Raw genomic sequence first — 20,485 nt, forward strand, 5'->3', positions numbered from 1 at the left:
AACTTTGAAACTTTATGTTCAATCATGACTCAACTGCAGGAAAAAGTGTAAAAAAAAAGAAAAATATTGTCAGATCAGATGAATCCCACTTAAACTCAACCTGTTCAATGGCAAATAAAAGATGACAGAGGGTTTTAGAGAGCTGCACTGCATTCCTCCAACTTCCCCCACCCTCACCATGAACTTGTCCCCACCAACCGCCCAGTTCTTCAGCCTTTAACTGCCCTCTGGGACCTTGTCCAAGTGCCAGTTGTTCATGGGTGAGCCTAGGTGGTGAGTTTTGGGAGGTTATTTATCGATAGGGGCAGGGGGTGGGGGGAGCATTATCAGGCCAAGCCCATTCCTGTCCAAAATAGGCAACAAATACATACAAGGAAAGAAGAAAGACTTGCATTTATATAGCACCTTTCATCAGCCCAGTGCATTCCAAAGAGCTTTACAGCCAATGAAGTATTCCTGAAGTGCATTCGCTGCTGTAATGTGGGAAACGCGACAGCCCAAGTTGCACAGAGCAAAATCCTACAAACAGCAATGTGATCAAAACAGAAAGTGCTGGAAAAACTCAGCAGGTCTGGCAGCATCTGTGGAGAGAGAAACAGAGTTAACATTTCGAGTCCAATGTGATTCTTCTCTGACTAATATCGGATTCGAAACGCTGGGCGGAATTCTCTGCTCCGGCCGGAATGGCGGATTACCGCGCCAGATCGTCTGCTTTTCATCTCATTATATATGCATGAAAGTGATCCACATTGGATCTCGTGGCGGGGCGTGTTATGATTCTTCCCTGCCGCTATCACCTCACCAGACCTTCCATCCGGGCACCATATTTAAACAGCACCTGCACACATCATCCACTCTCTGCAGCCCAGGACTAGCCGTGGCAAGTGATGATCCCCAAAGTAAAGCAGCTGACTGTGCCCAAGCTTAGTGACAAAGTACAAGGGGCACTTCTGGACATGATGGAGGCACACCCGTGATGGGAGATACAGGTCCACCAACCTCACCACTCCGGCTTGGGAGAAGGTCGCCAGTGAAGTCAATACCGACATGGCCCACAGGAGATCCGCCATCCAGTGCAGGATAAATGATCCCATCCGCTCCGTCAGGTTAAGCCAACCTTCACCCTCAACTCTCACAAACCCATCAGGCATTTGCAGGGTTACAGTCCACAGGGATCTCACACATTACCAGCACAAGGGACATCACCACTGATTCTCTCACTCACACTTTGACATCGTCATCTCTTCTCACATCCTGTGCGGAATGCGTCCTCAACCCTTACACAGGCCCACTCAGCACTCTCAGAATTCAGGCATCCTTATCATCTGCCTTGGCTCGCAGTCTGTCCATCTGTCTTTATACAGGACAAGATCGCCCACAACAACAGGGAGAGATCCCAGACCAGAGGGGGATGCCTGAGCTCAGGCCACTCACAGTGTTTGAGGAATGGGCGGCAGAGCTGACCGGCGAGGACTGGGATGTGCCTGCGCCGAGGGTGAGACCAGCATCTCCCAACCCAGTTCAGCCGACGAAACTGTGAGTGCTTTATGTTGGTCATTGTGCAGATAATCACTAATAGCCTCGTCTCTCTTTGGTAGGCACCAGCATGAAGTGGAAAAGAGGCACAGGCAGCCAGTCCATCAGCCCAGCACCCCCATGCCACCTCGGATGAGGATCCAGAGGACCCACAGTGCTCACTCCCACCCTCCACCAGTGCAGACAACACACTTTGGTGGGACCTAGTTCTGGAGCAGGCTCAGGGTCACAATCTGGTGAGCGCAGCGCAGATTCGGGTCCACAGCAGGCGGAAGCCGGGACAACCAAGGTAACCAGCACTCAGAGGACTGCTGGAGGCCAGGCTCCTGCTGAGCCTGAGTCAGATGACATGCCTGTGGACTCGGCCCTAACACAGATGTTGGACAGGCATGGGAACATCAGGCAGGGTTGTCATATGCCGCCATCAGACTACAACGCACTATGAAGAAGCCTGTCCCCACTCTGTCTGATGCTGTTGCTCCGACATGCCAGTGCATGAGGTCAACACTGGTAAGATGGTGAGGCCACGGAGGCATTGGTGTAGCACCTGATATCCGGCAGGACCTGCACTCCATCGCTCTAGCCATAGGTGAGATCCATCAGTGGCTAAACTTGAGGGACCGGGGCACCTCAATCTCACTCCAGGAGCACCTGCCCCTCAAGGATTCAGCCAAGGGGCCCTCGTGCACCCATAGGGACGAGGCCCAGCGGCTGGACACCCCGAGACCATCCACCCAGGTGACTCTGAGGGTGTCCAGCCGATCCCAACCCCCTCTGCCTGTAGCCCCATCAGCTTCAGCTCCACAGGTCGAGGAGGGTGCACCTGCCTCACAGCAGGAGATCCCAACCAGGCCAGGGCCCCACAGGTCTCAGCCCTCCAGAGGACACAAGCCAAGGTCATCCCAGACAATAGGGCATAGCAGTCAGCAGGCTGCGTCCACCTCTGTTGTGGGTGTTGGGAAAGCAGCCAGACGTAGAGGTTGGGTTAGAAAAATTAAGAAATACTAGGAGCACAAAGGTAGCACGAGCATGCACCTTTTTACACTCTTTGCACATATGTAAATATATTTCCACTCATTCCACTTCTCATGTTGTGTATGCCTCTTCTATCTGTTGATATGCTCCGTGGTCACTCAAGTGTCCCTGAAGCCCCTTCACCACCACCACCCCTCCCAGATACTCTAACATCTGCCTCAGCTCTGTGGACTCTACAAACACCTCAGTGTCTGCCTGTTCCCTGCTCAGTAATGATCCGAGTGAAGCATCAGCCTCTAAGAACTTGGTGGTTGGCCAGGGCATTAATGAGTCCTGCCTCAGAGGCTGATGTCATGGTGCCTCATGAGTTCAGAACCTGCAAGCTGCTTTAGTCCCACCATGCTCCTGCCTGTGTATCCTAGAAGATTTAATGGTGGTTTGTATGGAGTTGGTGCTTATTTCATTGGCCTCCATGTACCTTCCAACAGCTCATATGTACTTCTGTCTGCCTGCAGTGTTATCTCAGGTCCTGAACATCACCCTAATATCAGTCCCCAACTTGCCACCTCCATGATGCAGAGTGAAGAACCTCACAGAAACATGCTGAGCCTTACAATTCCTGCCATAAGGATACAAGTGTGCAGCCTAGGATGTGAGTGCAGAGGCCCCAGAAGGCTCACTTGGACATGGGAGGATGTAGCGCAGGGTCAGAAAGTGTGGCTACCATCTCATCACATTAACCCACTGCCATCTCTCACATGGTCAATCAACATGGCAATGTGCTACCTACAATGGCATTGGTGTGCCTGGTCTTGGTGTGCATATGTTAGACTGTTGGAATAGAAATGTGGAGCCTCAGATGGGATCAGAGCGAGGCTGCAACAGATCTGATGCTTTCTCTTCTTACTTCTTAGGCAGTCCCTCAGGGTTGAGGATGACTTGCTTCCACACTAAAAATGAGTTCTCAGGTTATTGAAGAGTCCAATGCACGGCCTACAGTCTCTGTCACAGGTTGGGCAGACGGTGGTAGGGGGAATGGGTGGGTGAGGTGCCCGGGTTGCCATGCGCTCCTTTTGCTGTCAATGCTTGGCTTCAGCCAGCCTTGGCGATGAGACTCGAGGTGTTCAGCTTCTTCCCGGATGCTTCCCCTCCACTTCAGGCGGTCCTGGGCCAGGGGTTCCCGGATGTCGATGGGGATGTTGAGGAGGCTTTGAGGGTGTCCTTGAAGTGTTTCCTCTGCCCTATTGGGGCTCGCTTGCTGTGTTGAGACTCCGAGTAGAGTGCTTGTTTTGGGAGTCTCGTGTCAGGCATGCAGTCGAGGTGGCCCACCCAGCGTAGCTGGTTGAGTGTGGTCAATGCTTCGATGCTGGGAATGTTGGCCTGAGCAAGAACACTGATGTTAGTGCGCCTATCCCATCAATGGATTTGCAGGATCTTGCGGAGGCAGCGCTGGTGGTAATTTTCCAGAGTTTTGAGGTGCCTGCTGTACGTCTCTGAGTTATATAGGTGGGCGGTTATCACTACTGCTCTGTTGATCATGAGCTTGGGGCCGGGTTTGAGGTTCTGGTCTTCAAACACTCTCTTCCTCAAATGGCTGAAGGCTGCGCTGGCACATTGAGGGCGGTGTTGAACCTCGTTATCGATGTCTGCCTTTGTTGACAGGAGGTTCCCAAGGTATGGAAAGTGGTCCACGTTGCCCAAGGCCTCGTCATGGATTTTGATAACTGGGGGGCAGAGCGATGTGGAGGGGGCAGGTTGGTGGAGGACCTTTATCTTATGGGTGTTTAGTGTAAGGTCTATGCTCTCGTACGCCTCGGTGTTGATGATGATGATGGCTTGGATCTTGGCCTCTGAGTGTGCACAGACACAAGCATCGTCTGCATACTGTAGTTCAATGACAGAGGATGGGATGACCTTGGATTGAGCCTGCAGACAGCGGAGGTTGAGCGGGTTCCTGTTTGTTCTGTAGTTCAGCTCCACTCCAGCGGGGAACTTGCTGAAGGTGAGATGGCGCATTGAGATAAGGAAGGTTGGTGTGATGACACAGCCTTGCTTGACCCCGGTCCGAACGTGGATTAGGTCTGTGGTGGATCTGCTGGTCAGGATCACGGCTTGCATGTCATTGTGGAGCAGGCGAAGGATGGTGACAAACTTTTGGGGGCAACCGAAACGGACGAGGATGCTCCATAATCCTTCGTGGTTGACAGTGTCGAAAGCTTTTGTGAGGTCAAATGTGGCCATGTCCAAGGGTTGGTGCTGTTCCCTGCATTTCTCTTGCAGTTGCCGTATGGTGAAGATCATGTCTGTAGTGCCCCTTAGATGGCGGAATCTGCATTGCGACTCTGGGAGGGACTTCAGGCACTGGGAGAAGGCGTTTGTGGAGGATTCCTGTGATGATCTTCCCTGTGGCTGACAGCAGGGAGAGTCCTCTATAGTTACCACGCTCAGACTCGCCATCTTTCTGGAAGACGGTCACGATTATGGCGTCTCTGAGATCTCCTGGCATGCTTCTCCTCCTTCCCGATGAGGGAGATGAGGCCATAGTATTCATGTCAATAGTGCTTCTCCGCCATGCTTAAGTCCTTCGGTGGGGATTCCATCTAATCCTGATGCCTGGTTGCTCTTTAGCTGTCGAATGGCCTTTTCTCCCTGGTGCTGGGTTGGGGTTGTGCTGAGATGGTGGTGGGTAGCGTGCTGCAGGATGGAGTCAAGGACACTCATGTTGGAGACAGAGTCTCTTTTAAAAAGATCTTCAAAGTGCTCCTTCCAGCACGTCATGGCTGTTGGCTAACCATTGGATCTCCTGCACTTTCTCCACCCACCATCTGCTCTTTAGGCTGCAGGTTTTTTGGTCTCGAGTTGGGTTGCTGCTTCAGGTTCAGAAGTGCCTTGCACTTGCGGCTTATCAGCTCCTGGATCTCCTGGATGTTCTCTTCGAACCAGTCTTGGTGTTTCCTTGGTCGAGTGACCAAGCGTCTCTACCCAGGTGCTGATTATGGAGGCCCTGAGGGCAGACCAAGCGCTGTGGACACTCTGTGTCTCTGGGTCACCAGGAATTGTCAGGCTGACAGTGAGATGCTGGCTGAATAGGGCTCTCTTATCAGGGTCCTTGAGTGCCTCAGTGTTGATTTTCCTGCGGCACTGTTTCTGTTGCCATTGCTGCTTTGAGGCTACATTGACGTTGATGACAGAGCGAATTAGGCAGTGGTCCGCCCAGCAGTTGTCAGCTCCTGTCATGGCGCCAGTGATACACATGTCCTTGCGGTCCCTCACTTGGGCAATGACATAGTCGAGCAGGTGTCAGTGCTTGGAGCAAGGGTGTTGCCATGAGGCCTTGTACTTGTCTCTCTGACAGAACAAGGTGTTGGTTATGGCAAGGTTGTGTTCTAGGCATTTTGTCAGGAGCAGGGTACCGTTGGTGTTGGATTTCCCTACCCCCTCTCTGCCGAGTACATCTCCCCAGAGGTCTGTGTCCTTCCCAACTCTGGCATTGAAGTCACCAAGGAGGATCAGCTTATCACCCACTGGGACTCGAGCCAGGGATTGTTCGAGGCTAGAGTAAAATTCCCCTTTGAACTCGTCTGTAGTATCCAGTGTTGGGGCGTACGCGCTGAGGACTGTAGCACATTGGTTCCGGACTAGGGTAAACTGAAGGGTCATGAGGCGCTCATTTATCCCACAAGGGGTGTCATTGAGATGTTAACTAGTTCATTTTTAATGGCAAAGCCGACCCCCCGCTGGTGGTGATCTTCTCCTGGTTTACCTTCCCAGAAGAAGGTGTAACCGCCACCTTGTTCCTTGAGCTGACCTTCCCCTGCCCGCGGGGTCTCACTTAGGGCGAGATGTCAATGTTGAAATGTCTGAGCTCCTGGGCAGCGATAGCAGTACGCCGTTCCGGTCTGTCACTGTTGGGATTGTCCATGAAGGTCCTTACGTTCCAGGTCCCGAACTTCATTTTAAGGGGGTGGAAGGTGCCTGTGCGTGAGTTCTTTTAACGTGGGGTGGCCGTTGCACACCAGCTACCACAAAGGCTTCACGGAGCAAGGCTTTGGTCCAGTGGCATGGGGTCCGAGACAACTGGAGACCAGGCTCCACTGTGTGGGCCTAGGACACACAGACACACATACTCCTACTGTTCTCTTTACTCCTTCCCACAGGACCTCTTTCCTGGGGTTCATATAGAGCAGTGGCAGCCTCACGTTCTCACTGATGGCCCTGCTGCGCTGCTCTGGGCAGTAACCACCAGGTGGTGATTGCCGTCTCTGGGTCCTCTTTTCAGCCGGTCTTCTAGGTGATGGTTACTGCCTCTGGGTCCTCACCCGCTCTGGCTCTCCACTGCCAACTGCCTCTCCACTTGCATTCTTTTCACACTCCTGACTGCCTCTCCACTCGTGACCCATTCTCCTCACTGAAGTCTTGCTCTTCACAGCTCCGTTCTCCTCGCTGAAGTCTCGCTCTTCACAGCCCCATTTTCCTCGCTGAAGTCTCACTCTTCACAGTTCCGTTCTCCTCGCTGAAGCCTTGCTCTTCACAGCCCCATTTTCCTCGCTGAAGTCTCGCTCTTTACAGTCCCGTTCTCCTCGCTGAAGTCTCGCTCTTCACAGCTCCGTTCTCCTCGCTGAAGTCTCGCTCTTTACAGTCCCGTTCTCCTCGCTGAAGTCTCGCGCTTTAGTGTTCCGTTCTCCTCGCTGAAGTCTCGCTCTTCACAGCTCCGTTCTCCTCGCTGAAGTCTCGCTCTTCACATCTCCGTTCTCCTCGCTGAAGTCTCACTCTTCACAGCTCCGTTCTCCTCGCTGAAGTCTCACTCTTCACAGTCCCGTTCTCCTCGCTGAAGCCTTGCTCTTCACAGCCCCATTTTCCTCGCTGAAGTCTCGCTCTTCACAGCCCCATTTTCCTCGCTGAAGTCTCGCTCTTCACAGTTCCGTTCTCCTCGCTGAAGCCTTGCTCTTCACAGCCCCATTTTCCTCGCTGAAGTCTCGCTCTTCACAGCCCCATTTTCCTCGCTGAAGTCTCGCTCTTCACAGTTCCGTTCTCCTCGCAGAAGTCTCGCTCTTTACAGCCCCGTTGTCCTCTCTGAAGTCTCGTTCTTCACAGTCACGTTCTCCTCGCTAAAGTCTCACTCTTCACAGCCCTGTTCTCCTCGCTGAAGCCTTGCTCTTTACAGCCACATTCTCCTCTCTGACGTCTCGTTCTTCCCAGCCCCGTTCTCCTCGCTGAAGTCTCACTCTTCACAGCCCTGTTCTCCTCGCTGAAGTCTTGCCCTTCACAGCCACGTTCTCCTCTCTGAAGTCTCGTTCTTCCCAGCCCCGTTCTCCTCGCTGAAGTCTCGCTCTTCACAGCCCTGTTCTCCTCGCTGAAGTCTTGCTCTTCACAGTCCCGTTCTCCTTGCTGAAGTCTCGCTCTTCACAGCCCTGTTCTCCTCGCTGAAGTCTTGCTCTTTATACCGAGCTGAAACTAACCTGAGGCTGAGGGGAGGAGGAGCTCTGGCATAGTGTCCAGAGCCAAGCCTGCACATTAATTCCCTCTTCCAGTGCATCCCCGGCTGAATTTACCCCTAATTCAGGCAGGGATTACCCACGACTCAGGCAGGGATTTAAACATAGTTTCCTCCCTTTTTTGACTAAAAAAACAGTAACTTTATCGTCGCATGGGCGCTGTTATCTTACCTCCTGGATCTGATGTGTGCTCCCTGTTATGAACAAATTGGATCCTTAAAGCCTAGATGGAGTGTCAGCATTTTCAGGCCAAAGAAAGCGACAGCTAGGAAACAAGGATATTGGGAGGCTGAAAACGGAGGCATGGTCACGAGTGCCTCATATACACCAGACTGTGCATTTCCTGAACCTTTCGCAGTCCACTGAGAGGTGAGCTGAATGGCAGCATTGCATCCATCACGGAGAGTTACAGATGACCGCATCGTGAGGATGTTTGTAACACTGGGGACTGAGGAGGATGAAGAGGCCTGAAATACTTGTCTTGCAGGAACGATTACAGGATGATCTGCAGAGAGACCGCAGGGCGGATTCACAGTGTATCTGAGACATGAAGTAGATAGCCAATGAGTGATGATAGCCATCCTCGAGGCACCTTGCATGAATGCAGGAATACTGCCACGAGATCAATGGATGGCAGTGCTGCTCCCGCCTCTTAAAGGCTGCTGCAGGCACTGGGTGTCACCAGGATGTTTGCAGAGGCTGCACTAACTGAACTCTGCTCACCAAACACCCTGCTGCAGTTATTATCCCACGACAGAAAAGCTACATGGTCCAAGGCTGCATTGCCATCCATGGATAAGGCTCATGTGACTTCTTATTCAGAGATTCATGTGCTGTGTTCACATGATGAGGATCGCAATAAAGGTGGTTACGTGGACCCAGAATGGAGGGCACAGCACAAAGAGGCTACTATTAGCTATTTGTCATCCTCCCCCTGGAACCTGGTAGCTATATGTATGTCACATACATGCCTGCCTTGTCTTGCCATGGCCCCTTTTTCTGGAGCCTCCTCTTCATCACCCTCATCAAGATAAGCTCTCTTGACATCCTCCTCATCAGTGGAAATGTGCAGTTCCTTCATCTCTCTTTCTGGCAAGATATTCCCCCTTTGAAGTGCCATGTTGTGTAGGGCACAGCAAGCCACGATGATGATTGAGACTCTCTGGGGAGAGTACTGTAGTGTGCTGCCTGTCCTGTCCAGACATCAGAAATGCATCTTCAGGATGCCAATGGTCTGATCCATCAATGAGCATGTTGCAGAAAGAGCAGCGTTGTCCCTCTCCTCGGAGGCACTTTGTGGGCGCTGAACAGGCGTCATCAGCCATGTCTTTAGCGGGCAGCCTTTGTCACTGAGGAGCCAACATTGGACACACTGAGGGCCCTCGAATATCTGTGGCAGCTGGGAATGATGCAAGATGTACGAGTCATGGGAGTTTCCAGGGTATCTTGCACATACCTGTACAATCAGCTTCTGGTGGTTGCAGACTAGCTGCACATTTACTGAGTGTTTCCCTTTCTGTTAATGAATTGGAGTTCTTAAAGCCATGAGGGCAGTCAATGGCAGCCTGCATCTGTGGGGAGCCAGGGATCGTTGCAAATCCCACTGCTCTGGCAGCCTGGCTGGCTTCATCCAGGGACAACTGGATGTGATTGTGAGCCTTGCTAAATAGGGCATCCGTAACCTCTTGAACTGGAGAATCGCAGGCATTACGTCCTTATTCAAAAAAGCTTGTAAGGATAAGCCCAGCAATTACAGACCATTCAGTTTAACTTCAGTTGTGGGGAAGCTTCTAGAAGTAATTATTCGGGATGGAATTAGTAGTCACATGGAAAAATGTGGGTTCATTAGGAAGAGCCAGCATGGATTTCTAAAGGGGAAATTGTGTTTGACTAACTTGCTGGAGTTTTTTGAAGAGGTAACAGAGAGGGTAGATGAGGGCAATGCTGTTGATGTGGTTTACATGGACTTTCAAAAGGTATTTGATAGAGTGCCACACAACAGACTTGTGAGTAAAGCTATATCTCATGGAATAAAAGGGACAGTAGCAACATGGATACAAAATTAGCTAAGTAATAGGAAACAGAGGGTAATGGTCATGAATATTTTTCGGGCTAGAGAAAGATTTGTAGTGGAGTTCCCCAGGGGTCGGTATTGGGACCCTTGCTTTTCCTGATATATATTAATTATTTAGATCTTGGTGTGCAGGGGACAATTTCAAAATTTGCAAATGATACAAAACTTGGAAGCATTGTAAACTGTGAGGAGGACATAGTGCAGAACTTCAAAAGGACATAGACAAGTTGGTGGAGTGGGCAGATAGGTGGCAGATGAAGTTCAATGTGGAGAAGTGTGAAGTGATGCATTTTAGTAGGAAGAACATGAATAGACAATATAAAATAAGGGGTACAATTCTAAAGGATGTGCAGGAGTGGAGGGACCTGGTGTATATGTGCATAGATCATTGAAGGTGGCAGGACAGGTGGAGAGAGGAGTTAATAAAGCATATAGTATCCTGGGCTTTATTAATAGGGGCATAGAGTACAAAAGCAGAGAAGTTATGCTGAGCGGAGAGGCGATGGTGTAGTGGTATTGTCACTGAACTAGTAATCCACAGACCCAGGGTAATGTTCTGGGGACCTGGGTTTGAATCCCACCATGACAGATGGTGGAATTTGAATTCAATAAAAATCTGGAATTAAAAGTCTGATGATGACCATGAAACTATTGTCGATTGTTGTAAAAACCCATCTGGTTCACTAATGTCCTTTAGGGAAGGAAATCTGTTGTTCTTACCTGGCCTGTTCAATATGTGACTCCAGACCCACAGCAATGTGGTTGACTCTGAAATGGTCTAGCAAGCCACTCAGTTATATCAAACCGCTACGAAGACATAAAAAAGGAATGGAACTGGACAGACCACCCGGCATCGACCTAGGCACTGGAAACGACAACGGCAATCTCAGCCTGTCAACCCTGCAAAATCCTCCTTACTAACATCTGGGGGCTAGTGCCAAAATTGGGAGAGCTGCCTCACAGACTAGTCAAGCAACAGCCTGACATAGTCATCTTCACGGAATCATACCTTACAAATAAAGTCCCAGAAACCACCATCACCACCGGAAGGACAGACCCAGCAGAGATGACAGCACAGTGATATAGTCGGGAGGGAGTTGCCCTGGGAGTCCTCAACATTGACTCCGGACCCCATGACGTCTCATGGCATCAGGTCAAACATGGGCAAGGAATCTCCTGCTGATTACCACATACCACCCTCCCTCAGCTGATGAATCAGTGCTCCCCCATGTTGAAGGTGGCAAGGGTGCAGTTGTTCACCACCTAGAGTGGCTCAGTAGCACCACTACTGACCGAACTGGCCGAGTCCTAAAGGACATACGTGCTAGACTGGGTCTGCGGCAGGTGGTGAGGGAACCAACAAGAGGGAAAAACATATTTGACCTCATCCTCACCAGCCCGCCTGTCGCAGATGCATCTGTCCATGACAGTATTGGTAGGAGTGAACACCGCTCAGTCATTGTTTAGAAAAAGTCCCACCTTCACACTGAGGATACCCTCCATCGTGTTGTGTGGCACTACCATTGTGCTAAATGAGATAGATTTCAAACAGATCTAGCAACTCAAGACTGGGCATCCATGAGGCACTGTGGGCCATCAGCAGCAGCAGAATTGCACTCGAACACAATCTGTAACCTCATGGCCCGGCATATCCCCCACTCTATCATCACCATCAAGCCAGGAGATCAACCCTGGTTCAATGAAGAGTGAGGGAGGGCATGTCAGGAGCAGCACCAGGCATCTCTAAAAATGAGGTGTCAACCTGGTCAAGCTATAACACAGGACTACTTGCACGCCAAACAGCATAAGCAGCAAGTGATAGACAGGGCTAAGCGATCCCACAACCAACAGATCAGATCTAAGCTCTGCAGTCCTGCCACATCCAGTCGTGAATGGTGGTGGACAATTAAACAACTCACTGGAGGAGGTGGCTCCACAAATATCCCCATCCTCAATGTTGAAGGAGCCCAGCACATCAGTGTAAAAGATAAGGCTGAAGCATTCGCAGCAATCTTCAGCCAGAAGTGCCGAGTGGCTGATCCAACTCGGCCTCCTTCAGAGGTCCCCAACATCACAGATGTCAGTCTTCAGCCAATTCGTTTCAATCCACATGATGTCAAGAAACGGCAGAAGGCATTGGATACTGCAAAGGCTATGGGCTCTGGCAACATTCCGGCAATAGTACTGAAGACTTGTGCTCCAGAACTTGCTGCGCCCCTAGCCAAGCTGTTCCAGTACAGCTACAACACTGGCATCTACCCAGCTATGTGGAAAATTGCCCAGGTATGTCCTGTACACAAAAAGCAGGACAAATCCAACCTGGCCAATTACCGTCCCATCAGTCTACTCTCGATCATCAGTAAAGTAATGGAAGGGGTCATCAACAGTGCTATCAATCGGCACTTGTTTAGCAATAGCCTGCTCACTGATGCCCAGTTTGGTTTCTGCCAGGGCCACTCAGCTCCTGACCTCATTACCACCTGGGTTCAAACATGGACAAAAGAGCTGAACTCTGGAGGTGAGGTGAGAGTGACTGCCCTTGACATCAAGGCAGCATTTGACAAAATGTGGCATCAAGGAGCCCTAGTAAAACTGGCCTCAATGGGAATCAGGGGGAAAACTTTCTACTAGTTGGGGTCATACCTAACACAAAGGAAGATGACTGTGGTTGTTGGAGGTCAGTCACCTCAACTCCAGGACATCACTGCAGAAGTTCCTCAGGGTAGTGTCCTAGGCCCAATCATCTTCAGCTGCTTCATCAATGACCTTCCTTCCATCATAAGGTCAGAAGTGGGGGTGTTCGCTCATGATTGCACAACGTTCAGCGCCATTCATGACTCCTCAGATACTGAAGCAGCCCATGTCCAAATGCAACAAGACATGGACAATATCCAGGCTTGGGCTGACAAGTGACAAGTAACATTTGCACCACACAAGTGCCAGGCAATGATAATCTCCAACAAGAGAGAATCCAGCCATCACCCCTTGACATTCAATGGCATTACCATCACTGAATACCCCAGCATCAACATCCTGGGGGTTACCATTGACCAGAAATTGAACTGGACTAGCCATATAAATAATGTGGCTGCAAGAGCAGGTCAGAGGCAAGGCATCGTGCAATGAGTAGCTCATCTCCTGACTCCTCAAAGCCTGTCCACCATCTACAAGGCGCAAGTCAGGAGTGTGATGGAATACTCCCCACTTGCCTGGATGAGTGCAGCTCCTACAACACTGAAGATGCTGGACACTGTCCAGGACAAAGCAGTCCTCTTGATTGGCACCACATCCTCAAACATTCACACACTCCACCACCGATGCACAGTAGCAGCAGTATGTACCATCTACAAGATGCATTTCAGGAATTCACCAAGGATCCTTAGACAGCATCTTCCAAACCCACGACCACTACCACCTAGAAGGACAAGGGCAGCAGTTAAATCGGAACACCACCACCTGGAAGTTCCCCTCCAAGTTACTCACCATTCTGACTTGGAAATATATCACCATTCCTCCACTGTCACTGGGTCAAAATCCTGGAACTCCCTTCCTACCAGCACTGTGGGTGTACCTACACCACATGGACTGCAGCAGTTCAAGAAGGCAGCTCACAACCACCTTCTCAAGGGCAACTAGGGATGGGCAATAAATGCTGGCCCATCCAGTGAAGCCCACATCCCGTGAATGAATAAAAAATATATAAGACACCGGTTAGGCCTCAGCTGGAGTATTGTATACAGTTCTGGGCGCCTAATTATAGGAAGGATGTGAACGCATTGGAGACAGTGCAGAAGAAGTTTACAAGAATGGTTCCAGGGATGAGAAACTTCAGTTGTGAAGATAGATTGGAGGGGCTGGGATTGTTCTCCTTAGAGAAGAGAAGGCTAAGAGGAGATTTAATGGAAGTGCTTAAAATCATGGGCAGAATTTTGCCCTCGGATGGTAGGGGGGCCCCACCGGCTCGGCGGCGGGCGGACAGCTGACCCCCACCACTGAAATGGGGCCCGCCGCCATTTTAAGTGGGCGGGCCAATTAAGGCCCGCCCAGCGGCATCCCCGACGGGAAGCGCTATTCGCTTCCTGTGCAGGGGGGGGAGGGAATCCCCAGCTATCAAAGTGCGCTCTTTCAGTTTGTTGCCTGACTGCCGGGGTGAAGGCAATGTTTCCTGCTCCATCCATCAGGCCCTCGTGCTCGTCTCTGTGGAAGCAGTGAACAGAAACATGAATGAACATAAGCCTACAATGGCCACTTTACATTCGCTAACGAAGGAGTCTGTGTGGAGCCCATGGGTTTCTATTGTCCTAGCCATTACATCCCCACATAGTCCCCTTGCGGGATGGCGGGGGTGGTTTCACAAGGTGAACGTGCCAGCTGCAAGGTTTGTCACATGAGGGGGACATGTTAATAATTTTTTAATGTTTCTATTTTTAATGTTTTTGACATTATCAGTATTCTCCCTGAGACAGGACTTTGCCTCAGGGAGAAGTGCACTCTTTCGTGCATGGTTTGGTTTCATATTTACCAAGTCAATGTGTTTAACGGCAAAAAATTGTAAGCACTTCACTTTATTTGTGATAAATCTTTACCGAAGTGTGCGTGTGAAAGGGAAACAAATCATGAGCACTGGGTACCGTTCTGACAATTATATTGGACAGCTGGAATTGGGTTAGTATGAGGCCTCCATTGAACTGTTATTAGCAGGACACAATAGCACATTACTGGATGGTGTGATCAACCTAATAGGTTCTGCATTCCTATGTTCCATTTTAGGTTGTTTGCAGGAGGTGTGGGGGTTCGCGTGGGAGAAATTCCAACCTGGAACGAATTATTGTGTGTGGCGCACACATATATTGACTTCCTTTGTTCTTCTTCCCAGAACTTTTGGCACAGTCAGAATGGTTTCACACTGGAACCAACACAAAGCAGATTCTCCACACACTTCCTGTGAGATTGACCACAGCAATTGGATATGAGGAAAATATTTAAACAGCAATCGAAACGATAAAGGAAGAATGTGAGCCCATGAGTCAAGCTTACAGATTCTGGCCATGTACCTCCACACCCCAAAGCGACTCCTCTTCAAGTTCTCTGCTTAACGCTTCTTTGCCTTCCAGTGCCTGGGCCAACACCAGCTCATCACAACATTACTGTGCTACAAATGCTGTTCAGCAGAGATTATAATACAGGTGATGAAGAGATTGAGCGGCATTACCAATGGTACACATGAGAACACGCAAAACAATGCTCTTAATAGCCTGACTGCTGGCAAGCACTTTAGTTCTCATAACAGTAACTGGTTTGAAAGACAAATTTTCATCGGTATTAATGAACTTGCATGTTGCACATAACCTATTTTGAAGCACACAAAGGCAGAGTGCAAGAAGAGAGTGTAATTCTACTATGAAGCAAAATGACGGCTTGGATGCCGAGATAGAAAAGATATTCATCAAGGAACTATGCAAATCAATTAAAAACCATTAAAGGTTAAAAATTAACAATGTATTTCCATATCTCATATAGATATTTCTTCACAACTGAAGCATCTACCCTAAGAACTACCTTTTCATTTAGTGTGCATGTGCTCCATGGCTTACTGGGTGAAATCCATGTGGCATTACATTAAACCATGCTGCATTTCTCTGAATACACTTCAAAAGTACTTCATTAGCTGTAAAGCACTTTAGGACGGCTTGGGTTGTGAATGATGTGATGTAAATGACTTGTCCAGTTCAAAGTCTGGTCTGGGTTAGTTCATCACAGCTGGGCGATGGTTGGCATGCTAGTTAGTTTAGTGCCCCTGAGATAGGTGAGGGTGTACGTGGGCAACTCGGTCACAATTCCAGTTCCTGATGATTGTTCCTTGACACTGGCCTGTCTTCTTGTAATGTGCCTGTGATGCCCTCTCATGGTTGAATAAACCACCACCAATCTGGCTGAAAGGGAACATCTTGAAGAGTTTTGGCCCTTCATTGATCTTTGATGGTATGTTTGAGAGGGAGAAGCTAAAGTCATAAGTAAAGATTTTAATCATGAACACGGCAAACTTTGAAGGGATTATAAGTGAATCGATGCCAATAAACTGAAGTTGAGCTTTAATACAAATACCTACAAACAAAGAGTAGGACGTTTACAGTCCAGTATAAAGCCAGCACATACCCCTAAAGGACAAAAGCCCCACTTGTCCAGTTAAGCCATGGCCATAGTCAACAAATGGAGAAAGTGGCAGCATCAAGCTAAAAGAAAATTATTACACAAATACAAGGAAATAGGGAAATCCGGTGGACTGAGAGAGCTATAAAAAGCAACAAATAAAATTTTGAGGTGTAAAAGGGGAATACGAACAAAAACCTACAAGAATTCACAGTAAAAGATAACAAAGTACCCATCAGACTGATGTGTATCGTCTACAGACCACCTGATAGTGGAAAGGAGGTGAAGGAAGAAATATGCAGACAAATTAGGGAACTGAGTAAAAAACATTGAATAATAATCAGGGGGGGGATTTCAACTATCCTGATGTTAGATAGAAGAGGTAGATAAAGGGGATGAGAGAATGGCATTTCTACAATATGTACAGTGTAATATAAAGTATGGGATATGCTAATGTATGACATAGATGGTGATATGCCACTGACATCAGTCAGTCGTGTGCTAGATTCTTTTTGGAACATAATGCATAGGAGCAACATGCCCACTCTGTAACCTGTTTAAATGTGGTACTAATAAACAAGTGTTAAGCTGATATCAGAGTATGACTGCAGTCTGTCTACTAACCTACTAAATACTCAACTTAAGAGTTGATAGAAGGACCATCTCAGAACATACAGGACTCCTTTCTAATCCAGTATATAAAAAGCCCAACAATGCTGCTTGAGAGGGTGTTGGGGGCAGCTTCAATCAAGGCATTCGAGAGGGAATTGGATTACTATCTGAATGTGCAGGGTTATGGAGAAAAGGCGGGTGAATGGCAGTGGGTGAATCGCTCCTTCAAAGAGCCAGCACAGACATAATGGGGTAAATGATTTGATGAAAGAAGTTTTCATTATTGTAGAGAGAATGGTAATGCAGAATGTGGACCCATCAAATGCAAGTGATACCATGAAGGATATTAAGGAAATGGAAGACTTATTACATGAATACTTTGTATCTGTTTATGCACTACAGGAAGAGGATAAACTGCCAGTGGTTCAAGGGAAGCTAAAAAGAAGTCAAGGGAAGGAAGTTGATTTAATAGAAGTTTAAAAACTAGTAAATTGTAAAGTAATTCAGATTTGGGAAGTGTTTGGGAAGCCCTTGGATTGGCAAATTGCACCTGTTGTATTTCTGATCATTATGGGTCAAATATAGTGAAGGAGGGTTTGTCTGCCCTGGATGGCTCAGTGGATTGTAGACTGCTCTTTCACCTCTGGCCCTGGATTTAAATGCAGCCCAGAGGGACTCCCCTTATCTGCTGCTCAAAATCTTCTAGGTCCTAATCTCTTCCGATTGTTTTTCTTTCTGATCTTACAGGGTCACTTCTGGTTGATCGCAGGTGTCCGTTCCTGGTGCGATTTTCTTGGCCATTTACATGCCACCCCTCAGTGACATGACATGGAATTCATCTTTCATGTGTACATTGACACTGGGCTCTATTTATCCACATGCTCCATTAAATCCAACTTCTCATCTGGCATTAAGACCTAATAAACCTCAAGGTCAAACGTTGACCATACCTAAGAACTCAATTCCTTTCCTCTGACCTCAAATATCTCTGGACGCTCCCTCGGGTTAAGTCCAGAGGGGTAAAATTTTGGGGAATAGCTTAATCTTGATCTCAGCTTCCCCTTCAACTCTGATCTGCTCTGAAGATATTTTTCTTTTGTTAATAGAATCCAAGCCAGTTGCTGTAGCCGAAACCAAGTCACAGAGATTTACTTTAATGAGAGAGTTTATCGACTTGTCCACTCTCACATAGCCCAGTGTCCCAGCTATCCCCTATTTATTTGTGCTCAAAGACAATTAATACCTATCACCTGCTTCTCTTAAACTTTACAACGTAATTGACAAGACATTTTTCTCTCACTCCCAAAATATCGCCTGTTATTGCTTCCATTTCTCTCCATTTGCGACAGGAATCTGAATTCATGCCATTGTCACCTCTGGGTTGGGTGTCTCAAATATGCTTCTTAATTTATTTTCCTACTTCAACAAAACACAAGCAAAAAGGCCAGAATATTGTGACTCATGTTCAGAATAAGGTCCTATTTTCCGAGCTTCCTTGTGTGCCAGAGAACTGGCTTGAGCATGCTCACCCTAATTTTCTCTATCTTCATGGACTTAACCCTCCCTACCTCTCCAATTCACACATGTCGCTTCAGACATGCTCCGATTGTTTGACATTGACATCGCTCACAAACATCGATAGTCATTCCTGTTCTTTGGAATTTCCACCTGCCCTCTGTTCAAAAGCCTGCAAAGCTCCTTCTCTTTGTCTGCACTGCTGTTCACTCCAAGTCCATCTCTTCCCTTCTCTCCCTTGCTCCATGTCCAGAAAGTGGACTGAGAAATCTTGCTGAACGCAAGGATATCTGTGGAAATGTGAGCAACAGTTGCTAAAAACATCTTGCAAGTATAGTCAAGGCAGTTTCACAAACAGAAGGCAACCCCTCCAAAAGTAGCTCTAGCAAAGTAAAAATACATTGGGTTCAAAAGCAAAATTACATGCACTTTGAAAACAAAATCACTCGGGACAATTCAAATACATTACATAGAATTTACAGCATTTGGCCTGTTTGGTCTAGGTCAGTATTTATGCTTCACAATTGAACTTCCTTTCACAAACACCATCAAAAATCCATCTATTCCTTTCACTTTCATGTACATTAGCTAGCTTCCCCTTTAATGCATCACCCTTAATAGATTCCAAAAATGACATAACATCTGGGACATTGGGACCTGCCCAGTGACCGAGTGATAGTCAACAGTGTTCTGGGCTGGTGCAGTGCAGAGCAACATCTGCACAATATCACGTTGGCATCTTGTTCCTGCGTATCATCATTGCATAGTGATTTAGGAGCTGTGGGAATGAGTGGGCTGGAGGCAGGCACGCTCGAAATAAAGAGAGGTTTGAAACTCAAATGTCAGCAAAGTGTGTTTTATCTCTCCGAGTGCTGTGTGTGTGGCCCCGGGGAAGAGAATGCAAAAGGTACAATGACTACAAAAGGATACACTCGGAATACTGACAATCTGCTGCTTTCCCTGTGCAACCTGGAGGCAAAGACTTCCAGGTTCTTGACAACGGGCAGGAAATGTTGCAGCTGATGTGCCAATCACATTACCGCTTGCAGCTGGGAACAGCTGGCTGTACTGGCAAGGGAAAGAATTCACCAGCTGAGGTGTTGGTCCCCAGTGCCTGCTGCCCGCAAGGGCTGCTGGCTTCTTTCTGCCAAGCTACACTCTGTGGGGAGATGGCTCGGAAATGCTGTGTGCCCAGGACCGCGACTTTACTTCAATAACAATATTATTCTTCAAGAGAATAGATTGGCAATCTCGAATATCTACACTGTTAGCAGGTTTCCCTCTGTGCAATACACCACACTTGTGAGTTAAAAGAGACAGGAGTGAATATCTGTGTTGTCTGTTCCATTTTGACAATGCACAACCTTTTCTCCTGTCTCCCAGAGCCTCAGTTTCTCCCCCAGTTTTAAATAAGCATTAAACTGATGGCGTGACATCGGCCATCTCAGTTTCTCTGCTCCTCTCACCCACTCTAACCTGTCTCTTTCTGAACTCGCTCGCACTCTGTTCTCTCAGGTCCAACTCTGACTTTGTTATTAAACCTGCCGACAAGGGTGGTGCTGTTGTTGTCTGGCGCACTGACCTTTACCTCGCAGAGGCTGAGCTCCAACTCTCTGACACTTCCTCCTACCTCCCCCTGGACCATGACCCCACCAGCGAACATCAAGCCATTGACCTCATCTCCTCTGGAGATCTTCCCTCCACAGCTTCCAACCTCAACACCTCCAAACCTCGGACGGCCCACTTCTATCTCCTCCCCAAAATCCACAAACAGGACTGTCCCAGTAGACCGATTGCGCCAGCCTGATCCCGCTCACGGAACTCATTTCTCTCTATCTTGACTCCATTCTCTCTCCTTTTGTCCAGTCTCTTCCCACCTACATCCGCGATTCCTCTGATGCCCTGCATCATAGCAACAATTTCCAATTCCCTGGCCCCAACCGCCTCCTCTTCACCATGGACATCCAATCCCCCTACACCTCCATCTCCCACCAAGATGGCCTGAGGGCTCTCCACTTCTTCCTTGAACAGAGGCCCGAACAATCCCCATCCACCACTACTCTCCTCCGTCTGGCTGAACTTGTTCTCACACTGAACAATTTCTCCTTAAACTCGTCTCACTTCCTCC

This window comes from Cetorhinus maximus, chromosome 15 (genome assembly GCF_964194155.1).
Source record: "Cetorhinus maximus chromosome 15, sCetMax3.hap1.1, whole genome shotgun sequence".
NCBI classification, from domain to species: Eukaryota; Metazoa; Chordata; class Chondrichthyes; order Lamniformes; family Cetorhinidae; genus Cetorhinus; species Cetorhinus maximus.